This window comes from Alosa pseudoharengus, unplaced genomic scaffold, assembly GCF_046254945.1.
Source record: "Alosa pseudoharengus isolate Yale_2024_CS ecotype anadromous, Long Island Sound unplaced genomic scaffold, YU_APseudo_1.1 YU_APseudo_1.1_scf_10, whole genome shotgun sequence".
Lineage (NCBI taxonomy): Eukaryota > Metazoa > Chordata > Actinopteri > Clupeiformes > Clupeidae > Alosa > Alosa pseudoharengus.
In genome coordinates this window covers 25726749-25731748 of record NW_027468565.1, presented here as the reverse complement: position 1 = coordinate 25731748, position 5000 = coordinate 25726749, and the positions used below count along the sequence as shown (strand labels likewise).

Here is a 5000-nt window from a genome sequence, read left to right as displayed (position 1 = left end):
AGAGAGGGAGGGAGAGAGAGAGAGAGAGAGAGATGGGAAGAGAGAGAGGGAGAAAAAGAGAGAGAGATGGAAAGAGAGAGGGGGGAGAGAGAGTGAGGGAGACCATTAGTATTGTAGATTAAATATTACATAGGCAGTTTGTTTCCATTTGGCAGGCAGGATTATACGAGACAAATGGAGATAGTCATTAAATGATTTCTACTCACGTTGTGTGTACACACTCTCACTCACTCAGAACACACGCACACACACGAACACACACACACACTCTCACTTCTCTTCCCACACACTCGGTCTAGCCAGCCTTCCTTTTGTATCTCATCAGCACAACAAAAGGCACAGAGATGGAGGTCTAGAGCAGAGAAGAGCGAGAGAAAGAGGAGTGGAGAGAGAGGGGGAGCGAAGGAGAGAGAGTAAGTGATGGAGAAAGGGAGATGGAGAGAGAGAATGACAGAGAGAGTGTGTGTGAGAGAGGCAGAGTATGCAAGAGGGAGAAAGTGTGTGAGAGCATCTATAGCAGCACCAGCGTGACTGTGCGTGCATGTGCTTGAGAGAGAGAGTGTGTGCATCTAAGGTGTATGAATGAGTGTGTGTGTGTGTGTGTGTGTGTGTGTGTGTGTGTGTGTGTGTGTGTGTGTGTGTGTATGTGCTTGTGAACCTATACTCAGTTGGTGTGTGCAGCGTGCTCTCAGCACTCTTCCAGAGAGGGGCAGTGTATGTGAGCGCATGTGTGTGTGTGTATATATGTGTGTGTGCGTGTGTGTGTGTGTGTGTGCAGACCTGAGCTCAGTTGCTTTGCTGAGGGTAGTGTATGTAGTGTGCTCTCTGCACACTCTCAGAGAGGAGCAGTGATTTCTCAGCACACATGGTGAGTATTGCACGCCTCTTAACGCGTCTCACACACACAGACGCTGCATGTCTCTATTTGTGTGTGTGTGTGGTTGATTTTCTCCGACAGTTGCTGTGTGGGTGTAAGGATAAATGTGTATATTTGGGTGCTGATAAGGGTACAGACGGAGTGTGTGAACATGTGTGTGTGTGTGTGACTGGGTTACCAACTACAGCAGCTCATGTGTGTGTGTGTGTGTGTTTGTGTGTGAGCGAGGGAGACATATGGGTGTTATGTAACAGGTGGAAGCATGGTGAGTCTGGGTGTAGTGAGGATGCTGCTCTGATATATCTAATAACGCTTCACCATTTTTACTCAGGAACTGTCTGCAACACATACACATACACACACACACACACACTCACACACACACACACGCACACACACACACACAGCTGTGTGTATTGCTCTGTCATTAGCGTGGCTCTGGCTGGACAGTCTCTGGTTCTGCTCCAGAGTGAGTGTGTGTGTGTTCAGGTCTGGTGTGTCAGTGTGGCTCTCCCTGGGTCCCTGAGACTGGGGCGCTGAGTGTGTACTCATATTCATTGCTACTCTACTGTGCTTTACTGTAGGGATACTCTACTACTACTACCCACTGATCATATATATACCACAGCTTGAACAAAGTATGTATACTACTGCCGTGCCATAATAGTAACAGTAGTAGTTGTAGTAGTAGTAGTAGTAGTAGTAGTAGTAGCAGTAATAGTAATAGCAGTAGTAGTAGTAGTAGCAGTAATAGTAGTAGTAGTAGTAATAGTAGTAGTAGTAGTAGCAGTAGTAGTAGTAGCAGTAGTAGTAGTAGTAGCAGTAATAGTAGTAGTAGTAGTAATAGTAGTAGTAGTAGTAGCAGTAATAGTAGTAGTAGTAGTAGTAGCAGCAGTAGTAGTAGTAGCAGTAGTAGTAGTAGTAGTAGTGAGTCTTAGTGAATCCTTTTCACTATGTCCAAACTAGACTCTACTGAGCACTTTGTTCATCTCATTTATAATCCTGTTTGGTCTACTGGCTACATTATAAGGGCATATCATGTAATACTTCTTTGTAAGCTTGTAAGCAAGTGTATGTGTGTGTATCTGTATGTGTGTGTGTGTGTGTGTGTGTGTGTGCGTGTGCGCTTGAGAAAGAGCAAGATTGATTGATTGTGAGTGGGTGTGCTTTTGAGAAAGAGCAAGATTCATTGTGTGTGTGTGTGTCAGTCAGGCTCATGTAAAGTGGAGTGTTTGTAGAGTGGAGTGTTTAAAGTGTGTCCGTGTATGTGTGTGTCTGTTTCCACGGTGATACTCATTCTGTGGAGTGTGTGTGTGTGTCATGTGATGTATGTATGATTGCCACAGTGCAGCAGCCTCTCACTGAATGCCCTGTCTGCTCTGAGCCAGTCTGCTCGTTGCTACCATTCACATCTAACTAGTGTTGTCACGATACCAAAATTATGACTTCGATACGATACCTGCCATAAATATCACGATGCTCGATACTAAAACGATACTACGGCGAAATCCTAAGATATCTGGAGAAGAAAGGACTCATACCTCATCCAAGTGTATTGAGTCATTAAATTTGGTGCACTTTTGTAGTGTGTAGGTCAATTCTGGGTTCTAAACTTCTAAACTTCCTACATAATTATAATTTTTTTATAGTCAGTAAAATAGTAGGCCTACTTTGTGTGATTAAGTCCTTTATTGTTTGTTATAGTTCATTTGACAAATGACAAACTATGAACTCAGTAAATTCCTGATGATTAATTAGATATTAATGAATGAAGTAATACATAAATCATGAATTAATTCATGTACCCTTACCGTAAAGTGTAACTTACTCTGAGACTACACACATTACCAACCTAATTCGCTTCAATTGTGTAAAATGTAATGTAAATCAGGTTTTATGGCCAAGTATACTTTGGTATACAAGGAATTTGGTCTCTGCATGTATCCCATCCGTGAATTAGTGAACACACATTGAAGCACACATTAACCTGGAGCAGTGAGTAAAATAGTAGGCCTACTTTGTGTGATTAAGTCCTTTATTGTTTGTTATAGTTCATTTACATTGTGTTGTGTTTTGGCAATAAAGTAGCTTTAAATAGCCAAACTAGGCTAGATCAAGGTCAGTGTTAAAATTACTGCATGCAAATCACTGAATGCTATGCAGAGGGGCCTAATCTTTAGGCCATCTGATGTACAGTAGGCTACCCTAGGCGTTCCCATGTTCATGGGATTTTTTTGACAGTTGCAAAGGGGAAAATGTGAGGATAGTCTTTTTTGCGCCCAGTGTACAAGTACGACGTTCCAACCACTCAGGTCTTCGTCAGATAGGCCTACACCATTACCTGTTGCAATATATATGTGTGCATTCCTACATTACGTCTATTTCTTTGATAACATGATTTGCTACCATGTAACATTAGCCGCTATTATTATTAGGACTCAACACGCTTTGTTGTGTGCTGTGGGCTTTAATTAGCGCATTTCGGGTAGCCTATCCTACATCTGGGCAATAATTATTGAACAAATTGCAGTCTACATGCCATGACAAATATTACCAGTAGTAGGCTACTGACCGAACATGAAATAGATCGTTTACAAGTTATGGTAATGTTATTCTGGCGTGAACATTGCGCTTTCATCACGTTAGCACCCTATGATTACAGCTCGTTATGTCTCGTCAAAATGATTACAGCTCGTTATGTCTCGTCAAAATTCATGGATGAAGGAAGGTTCGCTTTATCCCAGATAACCATACTCGTTTCACTTAGGCTAGACTAAAACATAAGACAATAAATTGGCACTAACCATGTAGTCGTGTTTTCTATAGCATAATCGTTAACCTGTCGTTCTTTGAACTCTTTAAAAATGTTGGGATATGTCTGCGAGGTGTATAGCCAAGTTCCATGCGTAGCCTACTGCTTTTAAATGACTTTGTGTACCTGATGGCTTGCCTTCACTATTCGCGATGTATCCGAAATAGTTGCAGATTTCACTACACCTTTTGTTTTATCCACAAGGCCTAGAACTGTCGGCAAAGAACTATGTTGACGTTGGCTGCCCACTCACTCACTCAGAGCTGCCTGCTTAGACACGCCCACTTGCCTAGATGCGTGCAAGGAGCAGTGAGAGCAGCAGTTCACACAGACACAGAACGTTATTATTTTAATAAAGTATCGATTCTAAAAACGTCTGAAATCGTATCATTTTTTGCGTGAAGGCATCGCGATACCTTTTTAGTATCGATACACCGTGCAACACTACATCTAACACGTGTGTGTTGGCATTGACTGCACCGAGCAACCATCTCTTCTGTGTGTGTGTGTGTGTGTGTGTGTGTGTGTTTGTGTGTGTGTGTGTTTGTTTGTGTGTGTGTGTGTGTGACTGGTTTACTAACTACAGCAGCCCATGAGGCTGGTGATTCTCTGCCATTTACAGTGAGCTCTCCTTCAGTGTGTGGGCTATGAGCTGTGTGTTTGTATGTGTGTGTGTGTGTGTGTTTGTGCGTGTATGACTGAGCTTCGAGCTACGAGCTACATCATCTCTGCTCTAAGCTGTGCGTGTGTGTGTATGTGTGTGTGTGTGTGTGTGTGTGTGTGTGTGTGTGTGTGTGTGTGTGTGTGTGTGTGTGTATGTGGTTGTGTGTGTGTGTGTGTGTGACTTGGCTATGAGTTGCACCGGCCAGATGTTTCTGTCACATCCTGAACTGAAGTTGCTGATGTTGTGTTACTGTTACTATGGCTGATGTTGTGTTACTGTTACTATGGCTGATGTTGTGTTACTGTTACTATGGCTGACGTTATGGTCTTGTAGTGCTGCTGAAATTGGCTGCACATTGTGTGTGTGTGTGTGTGTGTGTGTGTGTGATGCAATAGGGTAGTGCATGCTGAGTGTATACAGTATCTGATGTTTCCATTCCTGTCTATGGTCTTCTGCATTATTAAATGTAATTCACATGCGTGGTCGATGCACTTACATCTCTCTTCCTCCCTTTACCTCACTCTCTCTCCCTTCCTCTCTCTCTGTCACTCTCTCCCTCCTTCTCTGTCTCTTTTTCTCTCTCTCTCCCTCCCTCTCTCTCTCTGTCTCTCTCTCCCTCTCTCCTTCCCTCTTTCTCTCTCCCTCCC

The 5000-nt window shown here is 43.1% G+C and overlaps 1 protein-coding gene across 1 annotated transcript in view; it reads left to right on the top strand.

Annotated features, from left to right (window-relative positions):
• shank3a (SH3 and multiple ankyrin repeat domains 3a) overlaps positions 1 to 5000 on the top strand; it is a 222042-nt gene that overhangs the window by 81986 nt on the left and 135056 nt on the right. The window lies entirely within an intron of this gene.